Raw genomic sequence first — 14,028 nt, forward strand, 5'->3', positions numbered from 1 at the left:
CATCTAGCCAAAAATATCTCCAATAACTTTGCTTCTTCTTCTTTCCCTCCTCTATTTCAACCAGATGGCACCACTGCTATCACATCTATTTCTAAAGCTGAATTCTTTGCTCAAACCTTTGCTAAAAACTCTACCTTGGACGATTCTGGGCTTGTTCCTCCCTCTCCTCCATCCTCTTGACTACTTCATGCCACCTATTAAAATTCTTCGCAATGATGTTTTCCATGCCCTCGCTGGCCTAAACCCTCGGAAGGCTTATAGACCTGATGGGGTCCCTTCTATTGTTCTCCGAAACTGTGCCTCCGTGCTTGCACCTTGCCTAGTCAAACTCTTTCAGCTCTGTCTGTCAACATCCACCTTTCCTTCTTGCTAGAAGTTTGCCTACATTCAACCTGTTCCTAAAAAGGGTGACCGCTCTAATCCCTCAAACTACCGTCCTATTGCTTTAATTTCCTGCTTATTTTAAGTTTTTTAATCTATCCTCAACAGGAAGATTCTTAAACATCTATCACTTCATAACCTTCTATCTGATCGCCAGTATGGGTTCCGTCAAGGCCGCTCTACTGGTGATCTTCTGGCTTTCCTTACTGAGTCTTGGTCATCATCTTTTAGAGATTTTGGTGAAACTTTTGCTGTTGCCTTGGACATATCAAAAGCCTTTGATAGAGTCTGGCACAAAGCTTTGATTTCCAAACTACCCTCTTACGGTTTCTATCCTTCTTTCTGTAACTTCATCTCAAGTTTCCTTTCTGACCGTTCTATTGCTGCTGTGGTAGACGGTCACTGTTCTTCTCCTAAATCTATTAACAGTGGTGTTCCTCAGTGTTCTGTTCTGTCACCCACTCTCTTCTTATTATTCATTAATGATCTTCTAAACCAAACTTCTTGTCCTATCCACTCCTACGCTGATGATACCACCCTGCACTTTTCCACGTCTTTTCATAGACGTCCAACCCTTCAGGAGGCAAACATATCACGCAGGGAAGCCACAGAACGCGTGACTTCTGATCTTTCTAAAATTTCTGATTGGGGCAGAGCAAACTTGGTATTGTTCAATGCCTCAGAAACTCAGTTCCTCCATCTATCAACTCGACACAGCCTTCCAGACAACTATCCCCTCTTCTTCAATGACACTCAACTGTCCCCCTCTTCTACACTGAACAACTTCACATCTCATCTCTAGCTAAAACAGTTTCTATGAAGTTAGGTGTTCTGAGACGTCTCCGCCAGTTTTTCTCACCCCCCCAGCTGCTAACTCTGTAGAAGGGCCTTATCCGTCCATGTATGGAGTATGCTTCACATGTCTGGGGGGGTTCCACTCATACTGCTCTTCTAGACAGGGTGAAATCAAAAGCTTTTCGTCTCATCGACTCCTCTCCTCTAACTGACTGTTGACTGTCTTCAGCCTCTCTCTCACCGCCGCAATGTTGCATATCTAGCTGTCTTCTACCGCTATTTTCATGCTAACTGCTCTTCTGATCTTGCTAACTGCATGCCTCCCCTCCTTCCGCGGCGTCGCTGCACAAGACTTTCTTCTTTCTCTCACCCCTATTCTGTCCACCTCTCTAACGCAAGAGTTAACCAGTATTCTCAATCATTGATCCCTTTCTCTGGTAAACTCTGGAACTCCCCGCCAGTTTCTGTATTTCCACCTTCCTATGACTTGAATTCCTTCAAGAGGGAGGTTTCAAGACTCTTATCCACCAATTTTTGACCACTGCTTTGACCCTTTTATGGGACTGGCATTTCAGTGGGTATTTTTTTAATTAGATTTTTGTTGCCCTTGGCCAGTGTCCTTTCTACATAAAAAAAAAAAAAATTAACTTTATCTACGAAATATTTATACAATTCATCTACATTTACTTCACCTAATCCCCTCATCTCGTCCCCTACCATCCTCTCCACTCCCTCATCTATTCGCCTCGACCTCACCTCTCTCATTTCAGCATGACCTGACATTCCAACATATACCTATCTCCCCCCTTCCTCTTTCCTCCTCCCTTCCGGACACATCTTTCCTCCTCTAGTCCTACACCCTCACGCCTCACCTCACCTCTCTCATCCTGCCTTATCTCTCTGAACTCCGTCCCTGACCTGACCTCACCCTGCATCTTTTGCCAGTCCACTCCTTGGAGGTACCTTTTTAATTCTTCAAAATCTGCTCTCCTAAAGTCAGGTATTTTACTAGTGTTTTTGTTTCTAACAGTTTCTTCCCATTCTAAATTGTACCTAATTTCCCTATGGTCACTGTTACCTAGCTCTCCTCCAACCTCTACCTGCGTGACTGCTTCCTCCCTGTTAGTAAGAATTAAATCTAGAATATTATTCCCCCTTGTGGGTTCTATGACTACCTGTTTTAAAAAATTATCCTGTATTACCTTAAGAAATTCCTCTGCTTCCTTGTTACCCACAATCAGACTCCAGTCGATAAATTATCATTTCGGCAGATACCTACTGCCTCCTCCTAAAGAGAAAGGGTTTGGAAAGACTTTAGAACGGCTTCAGCTGTAGAAAGGGGTCATTATGGCTCCTACATACTTTCAGAAAGTTGACCTGCACAAGGTGGCTTGAGAGTGACTTTTGCACAGTTTCAAGCACCAACCAGCTTTACCTGACTATGACAGGTTCAGTGGACAAGGAAGCCCCACTGAACGAGGTCACAACAGAGTCCACACGGTCTCCGATCACGGTTCATGAAAATCCTGAAAGGAAACTACCCCCCTCGGCCTAGCAGGATGATTTAAGACAGCTTCCACTTGAACACTGGAACACGAGTAGCTGGTCAAGCGTCACTATGGAACATGTGTTAATACCATACAGACTTGCCAGAGGCTCAGAAGGCAGGAGACCTTCATTCCTTATCAAACAAGGTCTAGCACAAGTCGAAAGATGGGATGTGTTTTATGTCTCTGACAACTTACGCCATTCACTTAGAAGTCCTGACATCATTTTGAGTACTGACATATTTATCACTGCCCTTTGAGGTTCTAGGCTCACAGAGATTTCCCTAAATGTGTTAAGTCCGACCTTGGAACTAACATGCTTGGAGTGAGTATAGAACTACAACAAACTGCTTAGAGATGTGTGATAATGAGGATATGAAACATGTTTTTGACTGGAGACAAGGATGGAACCTGTTATAAGAGACACTGGGAAGAAATCACACAAAAATGAGACATATAGATGGAACTGGAAACATGTCCAAATTCTTTATGACCAATTCTGAAAAGGGTGGATTAAGAATTACCTACCACGGCTACGTCAGAGACAAGGGTTTCCCTTATGTTGTGACTGGAGGCATTTGTCCCTTGCCCTGGAGACATGTGAAGGCCGACACAAAGGCCGGCAATGCAGCATGGTTGGCCAAGACTGCCAAAAGAGAGGAATGTTACTGCTTATGGTGTAGGTCATGAAGATGAGAAGGTAGAGAAGGTGGAAGATTAAGTCGTGAGGGTTGAGATGATGATGTTTACACTAAAAGATGCTGACCTATAGGATAGGGCCATAATAAACCCCTTGTGGTGGTCATGTTGTGGATGCTTGCGACATTCCTAATGGCAGTATGGAGATCACCACCACACACAGACCTACGTTCTACACCCATCACCCACGCTCATTCACAAAACCACCAATATATAAGTGTACAATAGATTAAGTATGTTGTAGATACAGCATAATGACATCTGTAATAAGTAGCTGCAACCAATGATACAAACAGGATTTCAAGACCAATTACTATACTTATAATGTTAAGTGTTCAATTTATATGATTGCAGGCTTGACCGGACTCAAAATAAACTGTACCGTGTGCAGCATTGGGTGTTCATTATATCTGTTACACTGAGCAGTGCCATCAAGTTGCTACATTGAGAATTCAGGAAAAAAAAAGCCAAGATTGTGGCCAATTATGGTAGGCAGATAACAATGAGGATGTTAAGGATAGCTGCTGTTATTATCATGGCCAGGAAAAAATGGGAGGGAGGCTTGTGTGGTTCCTAAGGCTGATATCAGTATCATTCTGCGTGAGCCTGGCAGATGGTGATTGGTCAAGATTCTTATAGGCATTACTTAAAAACTCAATATCCATGCTATTGTCTCCTTCTACCTCCTATATGTAGGTGAGATCCTCCTCTGCCTAGTTTTGGAAAGATTATCTCAAAGTACTTGCTTTATTGAGTTACACTGACTCTCAAGACATCTTGTGTCCGGCCCGTGCATTTCATACTTCCAGTTCCAAGAGGTGAGTGGTGTGTGGGTGAGAAATTTTCAGGGAAGATTATGGTAGTCTCTGCTATCTCAAGTATGAGAAACTGCAATACATTATTATTATTATTATTATTATTATTATTATTATTATTATTATTATTATTATTATTATTTTTATTATTATTTTTATTATTATTATTATTACTATTTATCATTATTATTGTTATTATTATTATTATTATTATTATTATTATTATTATTATTATTATTATTATTATTATTTTATTTTTTCTAATTATTTAATTCAATTTTCTTTCGCTTTCCTTCTCTCTGCTTGGTTTTGTATGTGCTGAGAATAGGTGAATGTGACTGTTAGGTAGAATTATTTAATCATATTTGGAGGATGTAGAGAAGAATATACATATACGATAGATTACACAGATTTTCCTAATTACCTGTGTAGTATTACTATTTTTTTTTTCTAAATGTAACCTTTCTTTCAAAATTATATACGTGCTATTTTGTAATATGTCAACTTTTGCTCACCCGAGACTGGTCAGTGTGGCAATATCTTGCTACAGGTCACACCAAGGATTCTACATAAGAATTCTACATTAGAGGATATACGGCCTCAAAGGGAAGGCTAGTGACTCAGTGAGTTTCCATAGCAACAGATGGCACGTTGGTTGCCAACAGCTGACTGGGGCCTTGGCAGGATAGGAGCGAGCATTAGTCGTTACTGGGATTTAAAAAAATGGCTCCATTTACAAGCAATAGGGGCTGTTGCATTTGTGGTACAAACAAGAGTACTCTGCAGGTGGTGAGACTCCGAAAATTGCCCACTGATGCTAGAAGGTACGTGTGAAAGGCTGGTGACATGCTAAAAAAGTTAATGTTGTCCAAATTCAAATAGCATGCAGTGTAAATAAGGGGAATGGTATCATGTCTGAAGACTTCCCCCTTCTCATCTTTAGTTACTTTTAATTGTTACCAGGTTTATTTCCTGCCCTTTAAAATGCTGTGGATACTAGACAAGCTAATCCTGAATGTTCTATTGGTGTGTGTTGAGTAGTGTGTTGGCACATTTCCAGGCCATTGAGGAAGCCACATCTAGACAGATCTTTTTTGCGGTCATTGAGTAGATTAGTCAAGTTAATATTAACAATAGCATTCTGCTGATGTGAGCAGAACAGTGTTGTTTAGTGTTGAGGCCACAGACCTTTATGGCATGTTAGGCACTGCTGCCAGCATACTGTTGTGTGAGTTTAAGTCTTGAATCCTTTTATTTTGTGACATGGTCCACCTGATGTCTTGCAGCACTTCATTACCTCCTGGTTGAGCGCAAAGTTGTTTACTACATGGCTTGAAGGAAAAAAAAAAGCTCAATATGGAGTTTCCAATAACCAGCAGAATAAGAAAACAATGAGCAAACTCATTTGTTACATATGTATAACATTATTTTCTTTGGAAAATTGCTTTCCAATTTTGTCTTTGTTGACTGTTATAACTCCACATCGATAAAAAAGAAACAGCAAAACTGTTGTGATAATTTACTAAAAAATTTTGTCTGTTTAGCATGCTATTCTTTATCATTAGTCAGTCATGTCTCAAAAATGCCATTTTGTTGTAGGTATGTGAAATGGCTCCATGCTTTCAGTATTAGTTGAGAGGAACTCTCATGCTGCAGAAGCCATTGTGATGCCAAGGTGCAGCTGTTCAGTAATGCATTCTCATGTCCTACAGGTAAGATATCTGTTTACTTAGTAATAAATAAAACAATGTGCTTTATGCATACTGTCAAGAGAAAAATATCAGGAAGATTTATAACTACTTAAAATGTACCACCTATAAGTTTCTGATTAATTTATAGTAAAGTAAGCTTTTCTATAGATGGCTGTAAGAAATTTAGTGCCCTCAAAGGGGTGTGATGTTCCCTTGTGGCACACGATAATTACAAAATCCTATCACTGGATTAAAAGAAATACAAATATTGACACTTTTATAGATTTTTAATTGATAATGGAATAAACCGAATAATAATAATAAAAAGAAAGGAATTCAGAAATATAAAAATAAATGGTAGCGTATTCTTCAATTACATAAAAACTACGATGGAGATATTTTCGCGACTACTGAGTTGTGGGGGAGACCAGAGAATAAATAAATAAATAACAAATATATACCCAAGAAGTATGTATAGACCTGAGGACAGTCTCACACGGTGATCTCGAACCAGGTGGTTTCACTAGTCCCGTGGAGAAAACCAACAAAAACAGAACGAAAAAATGCGAATATCTATCCACTCAGAAATAGTTTATCAACAGGAATATCTGAGGGGAATCCAAGAGGGTCTGAGGAGAATCCGAGAGAAACTGGCTTTAGTAAAATTATTGTTAAATAAACACTTACTTAATATTACAGGAATGGAGGGGGAGATTATCAGACCGCATGCTCACCTGAGGAGAATCCGAGAGAGACTGGCTTTGCTTGTGAGGGAATCGGCGGGAAACTAAGGATAAAGGTTTCCAATGGGGAAATTTATTAAGTTATAATTTTGTTTTTAGTAGGGGGGGAGCGACTAGGTTGTGAGTTCAGGGATGAAAAATATGAATAATTAAGTTACTGTTTACTTTATAGTTGTTACTTTAAGAAGTTTAATTCAATGGACTTTTGAAATCAATTGGGGAATTAGTCAAAGTCTGGTATCTCTTCCTGGCTTGTGGAGCAACAGGGGTAAGAGGACGGCGAAGCAAAAAAGACTTATTAGATTCGTCAACCTCATTGGCGCGGCGTAATTATCTGGGATTTGTTTGAGCTGGTTTAAGACCTTACCATTATAGAATTAATTTTATCGTATTAAGGGCTCCCCATTCTCTGGGATTAGGTGAAATATTCGCCTCTATAACCTGGCCAAGCAGGAGAAATTACGTTTATTCACTGGGTAAATTTTGTTATAGAAGTGGTCAACACAGTGACGCTGAGAGGGGGGGGGGGGAAAGCAAGGACAAAAGGACACTGAGGAGAGGAGGGGAAGGGGAGGGGTTAGTCACATGGTACTGAGATTCTGGTCACCCCCGCACACTACATGGGCCCTAGCCTAGGAAAAAAAGTAGAAATATACATAATTAATTTCTCAGCACTACACGAGCCTTTCATCCGTTCTAGAATTTTTCACCTCTCTCTTTTCTCCTTACCAAAAAAAAATAAAATAACACCTTCACATCCGAGTAATTAGAAACTCCCCTCACCACCACATAACCAAGCCAGGCTGACGAACTGCACGTGATCTCTGTCGGGAAATAACTCTGACATTCTCTCCCATACAATGGCTTGTGGGCCATATCACCACAATGTCCCTTGGAGACATAACTCGGCTCTTTCTCTCATCTCAAGGAAAAAGAAAAGAAATTCCACCCCAACCAGCCTCTTGACCTCCTGTGGTGTGAGGACTTAACCTTAAGTCACTCCGTCACTCTCTGAAACGAGATTCGGCCACCCCAGTACTCGGTTCCTTCCACTCGGACAGTCATTTACTCATCCACACATTCACTCATACCACGAGATACTATAGATGATTACGCGAAGCGCTCGCCACGTCCTGAAGTAATCCACCACAGAATGGCCCGAACGGATTGTCGAGTGCAGTAGTAGTCTGCGAATTAAAGTGGTTCCTTATTCCTTCTCAAATTCTTACATCACCTCTCACATAGTACCCATACCCGTCATACCACGATTCATTACAACCAGTCCAGCCAGACCATGCAAAAGTAAGGGGGGGGGACTCTATTTACCCCAAGCACTCTGCTCTTTTCTATACCGTCTTTCCAGCGACATTAACATTCCTCAATATAGCGTCTGGGACGGTTACGCACTCTAGGCGGTAACACTTCAGTTTCTATATCAGGTTGGAACACTGTGTCTTGAGCTGCAACTACGTACTCTTCCTCACTGTGAAACTGTTTGATCTTTTCTGCCGCTCTTTGCACCATCTTTCCCGAGAAAGGGTCTTTCACCACATAACCACCGCCTCCTCTTAAAACTTCCACCACCTTATATGGGCCGTCCCAACGAACACACAGTTTCTTACACACTCCTGACTCTGTAGTTTCTCGCTTCACCCACACCAACGCCCCAATGTCTACCTTCTGCTCCTTGCGTTTCCTGTTGGCCGCATTACGGTATTTCCGAGTCATTTTCTCGTGTGTTTCCCGGATCAGCCGGCGGACCACATCCACGTCTTGCTCGTCACCATCAACTGCGGGTAGCCTGGCACCCACCACTCGGGGCGCATGCCGGGAGAAAAACGCGAAGAAAGGTTGTTGGGCGATACTGGTATGGACGGCGGCATTCATAGTGGCCTGACACACAGGGAGTAGGCGAGGCCACCGTAGCGGGTAACCTCGGCACATGGAAGCCAAGATGGATTTGAGCGTGCGATGGAGTCGTTCGGTGATGGCGTTCCCTTGCGGGTGGTAGGGAGTGGTGTAACAGAGGGTGATGAGGTGTTGCTGGCAGAATTGTTGGAAGATCTGGGAGGTGAACTCGCCCCCGTTGTCCAGGACGATGGAGTGAGGAGTCCCGAAGTCGGTAATGTACTGCTGCAGCGCCTCTACAATTCCCTCTGATAGTTTGTTTTTGAGTGGATAGAACTTCACAAATCGGCTAAAGTGATCTACGATAGTCAACACATATCGGTAGCCACCACTGCCTGCAATCATATCCATCAGGTCTATACCTATCCTATCTAAGGGCTTCTCTACTGAAGGTAATTCCTGATAAGGCTGCTGTAACCCTGGAGAGGTTTTAAATCTTTGACAGGTAAGGCAATTCTTTACGTACTGGGTTACGTCAAACTTGAGATTACACCAGTAAAACAATTCTTCGGCATTTTTAATTGTCTTTTTCTGACCCAGGTGGCCAGAAAGCTCATGTGCATGTTTTGTCATTACTCAAGAAAAAAAAAAAATTATAGTTCATTACTATTTCTCCTCCTCTGGTTTTCCTCTTAATCATTGTTATTCATTACTCCTCCTCCACCTCCTTTCTCCTTGCATTATTACTTATTACTCCTATCCTCCTCCTTTCTCCTTCCTATACACAAAGACTCCTGCTCCTCCTCCTCCTCCATTCTCCTTGCATTATTACTTATTACTCCTATCCTCCTTCTTTCTCCTTCCTATACACAAAGACTCCTGCTCCTCCTCCTCCTCCATCCTGAACGTTCTGTGCCTCTCCAATCATCACCTGCTCACCACCATGCACGTGCACGCCCTCCTTTGAATGTCTCGCTTGGCATCATCATCACCTTCAACATTTACAATTATTTCCAGTCTCCACCTCTTTCGGTCAGTCGCGAAATAAATCCCACCGCTGCCACCAGTTTAGTGCCCTCAAAGGGATGTGATGTTCCCTTGTGGCACACGATAATTACAAAATCCTATCACTGGATTAAAAGAAATACAAATATTGACACTTTTATAGATTTTTAATTGATAATGGAATAAACCGAATAATAATAATAAAAAGAAAGGAATTCAGAAATATAAAAATAAATGGTAGCGTATTCTTCAATTACATAAAAACTACGATGGAGATATTTTCGCGACTACTGAGTTGTGGGGGAGACCAGAGAATAAATAAATAAATAACAAATATATACCCAAGAAGTATGTATAGACCTGAGGACAGTCTCACACGGTGATCTCGAACCAGGTGGTTTCACTAGTCCCGTGGAGAAAACCAACAAAAACAGAACGAAAAAATGCGAATATCTATCCACTCAGAAATAGTTTATCAACAGGAATATCTGAGGGGAATCCAAGAGGGTCTGAGGAGAATCCGAGAGAAACTGGCTTTAGTAAAATTATTGTTAAATAAACACTTACTTAATATTACAGGAATGGAGGGGGAGATTATCAGACCGCATGCTCACCTGAGGAGAATCCGAGAGAGACTGGCTTTGCTTGTGAGGGAATCGGCGGGAAACTAAGGATAAAGGTTTCCAATGGGGAAATTTATTAAGTTATAATTTTGTTTTTAGTAGGGGGGGAGCGACTAGGTTGTGAGTTCAGGGATGAAAAATATGAATAATTAAGTTACTGTTTACTTTATAGTTGTTACTTTAAGAAGTTTAATTCAATGGACTTTTGAAATCAATTGGGGAATTAGTCAAAGTCTGGTATCTCTTCCTGGCTTGTGGAGCAACAGGGGTAAGAGGACGGCGAAGCAAAAAAGACTTATTAGATTCGTCAACCTCATTGGCGCGGCGTAATTATCTGGGATTTGTTTGAGCTGGTTTAAGACCTTACCATTATAGAATTAATTTTATCGTATTAAGGGCTCCCCATTCTCTGGGATTAGGTGAAAAATTCGCCTCTATAACCTGGCCAAGCAGGAGAAATTACGTTTATTCACTGGGTAAATTTTGTTATAGAAGTGGTCAACACAGTGACGCTGAGAGGGGGGGGGGGAAAAGCAAGGACAAAAGGACACTGAGGAGAGGAGGGGAAGGGGAGGGGTTAGTCACATGGTACTGAGATTCTGGTCACCCCCGCACACTACATGGGCCCTAGCCTAGGAAAAAAAGTAGAAATATACATAATTAATTTCTCAGCACTACAGAAATAAAACCTTTTATCTGGATTAATTATATGTTGTACAATTATATATATATATATATATATATATATATATATATATATATATATATATATATATATATATATATATATATATATATATATATATATATATATATATATATATATATATATATATATATATATATATATATATATATATATATATATATATATATATATATATTGTTACAACCACAGATTCTGCCACTCTCACCATGGCCCTTACCTTAGCAAGCCTCTCCAAGTTACCACCTTGGTGCAGGGCTCAGCTGTGGGACTCATGCTTCCTGTCAACAGACGGTCATAACACCAAGTTCCACCCCTCTTCACGGCTGCCTGTATCTCCACTCAGCCTCCCCAGTCTACCTCCAACATAGACTGGTGTGGGGTTACAATCATCTCTACAGGGTCCTTCTGGCTTCCTGTGGAGAATCACACAACTGAGGTCATCATCCTGTTTCACCTTCTACAGGCAAGGAAGTATCACAACTGGGAAAGAATAACCATGTTCTAGGAAGTACAGCTACAACAACCAACAAACACATGTAAGGATTATAATGTTCTACAGAATACTGCCCTCACAAACAAGACAATATCTATCCACTTCTGTAGAACACTATCTGCCTCTGTGTACTAGTTATGTCCAAGGAAACATGATTGTAGAGAACCTCTGCCGTGTATTAACATATTAAAACTGTACTATAATAAGTGAAGCTGCCTGTGTTGCATGTCGGCCACTAAGGCCAGGCAGAAAAGGATTACTGATGCAGGGATGGTTGCTAAGCCTACCAGCTCAGGTTAGGCTGGAACTTGTTAGCTGAAGGGAGGTCAGAAAGGAAAAAGGGTTTGTGAGATCCTGGGAGCCCACCTTGCCATGGAGCAGAATGGAGCACTGCAGAGACAAAGGGGTAAGGGTTGATCTCACTACCACATGGTAATAGACAGGGTGACCAGAGACTGGGTCAGATCGGGGAAAAAGGCAAGGTTGGCCAGGGCCATCAGGGGGAAAGGCGTGCCATGGAATGTAGGGGTGAGTGAAGCATCCTGCCACATTTACTGTGCAATGTTATATTCAACTTTCCAGAAGACAGGCGCTGCTTCCCCCCCCCCCACTAACAAGAACAACACAGCCCGGGGAAGAAGAAAACTTTATTACACAGCAGTGTAATATGGTCCACTGCATCCAGACCCGTTAAAAAAAAAAACCACTGCATCATAATAACATTTATGAAAATAATGTATACACAAGCGAGCTGCCTACAAACCAAACTGGAGGGTTGCTGACCGTTCACAGAAATTTAGTACTCACCTCACAGAGAGACGAGGAGTCATAACATAATATATCGAGTGCATTATAAGACAATACACTCACAGGTAGATAAACAGAGAATCCTAAACCCTACAAGTACTAGCAAGGGCGTACTGAGACAAATTACTCAAATATCCCCTTAAAGTAACTAGCCCTCCCAGTCTCCTCAAAATAACATTGCCTTCAGCTGTACATCTTCCTTTTGTGAGGTAAGGATAATGACTAAAGTGTGAGAACATGTAGCTCACACCCATCACAGGAAATGACTCATGTATAGGGCAGGAGGAGGGATAGGGATACATCCCACCCCATCCTCCACCTCACTGCCACACTGCTAGTTTATAGAAATAAAAAAAATATTTGCTGAATATAATTGTGATCAGACTAGAGACTGGATGAATGCTGATTTATCTATAGACCATGGGAACTCATTTACTAAACAAAAGGAGGGACCCAAACTGAAAGGATACCTAGAAATATGAGAAATTAAATAGAGAAAAAGAATGATTATGTTCTGGATGATTTTATAGTAAACTCAAGGCGTGCAGCCACCCAGTCAACGTACGTCTGGTGTTTGTACTCTTTGCTGCTCTCGTTCTCCCTTCTCCCCTCTCTCCTTCATTCTTTTTTCTTCTTTCTCTCTTCTTTTTTCCCCGCTTACACCCCACATAACAATATATATATATATATATATATATATATATATATATATATATATATATATATATATATATATATATATATATATATATATATATATATATATATATATATATATACGAGTATATATATATATATGCATGTATCACCAGCAGATGGTGATGCTTCTGCAAGTTTTATGTTGACATCTATGTCCCCAACATGTACAATGGAAAGAAGTGGGCCAAGCACCAAGCCTTGTGGGACGACACTCACTACTTTGCCTTCTGTGGACAGCTGCCCTTGTATTGAGACCCTATGATTCCTTCTAGACAGGAAGATATGTAGCCAAATTTTCAGAAGGCCTGTGATGCCACACATCTGGACCTTGTGCAGGAGAATCCTGTGATTGACTAAATTGAAAGCCTTGGAAAAAGTCCAGGCATAGGACATCTACATTGGTGCCTTCTTGGCATCTCAGAGTGGAACATTAGCTGAGACAGATATGAGCGCCCCTGCCTGAAGCCGTGCTGGCCATCATTTAAGGCCTTAGTCCTCTCAAAAAATTTTACCATACCTTTTCTTATTCTTTGTGCAACTTTGATTATGTGGGAAGGGAGAGCTACTTGCTAATAGTTTATGGCTTGGCCTGTGGGAAGGGAGAGCTACTTGGCAATAGTTTCTGGCTTGACCCCTGTTACCCACTTTGTGCAGTGTGGTTATTATGGCTATTTGGCACATTCTTCCTTAATTGCTGATTACTCTAAGACCTTTCTTCTTGTTCTACAGTCACACCAGAACATTATACTGGCTAGGAATTGTAATATCCATGTTTATTTATTTTATTTTATTTTATTTATTTATTTATTTATTTATTTTTTTTTTCATGTATTAGGAACACCAGCCAAGGACAACAAAAATCTAATAAAAAAAACAAAGCCCACTGAGATGCTGGTCCCTGATTAGGGTCCAAAGCAGTAGTAAAAAAACTGAAGGATAAGTGTCTCCTCTTCAAGGAGTTTAAGTCATAGCAAGATTGAAATACAGAAGCAGGCAGGGAGTTCCAGAATTTACCCGAGAAAGGGATGAATGATTGAGAATACTGGTTAACTCTTGCATTAGAGAGGTGGACAAAATAGGGGTGAGAGAAAAAAGTGAATCTTTTGCAGTAAGGCTGTAGGAAGAGGGAAGGCATGCAGTTAGCAAGATCAAAAGAGCAGTTAGCATGAAAAT

Source organism: Scylla paramamosain, chromosome 13 (assembly GCF_035594125.1).
Source record: "Scylla paramamosain isolate STU-SP2022 chromosome 13, ASM3559412v1, whole genome shotgun sequence".
Lineage (NCBI taxonomy): Eukaryota > Metazoa > Arthropoda > Malacostraca > Decapoda > Portunidae > Scylla > Scylla paramamosain.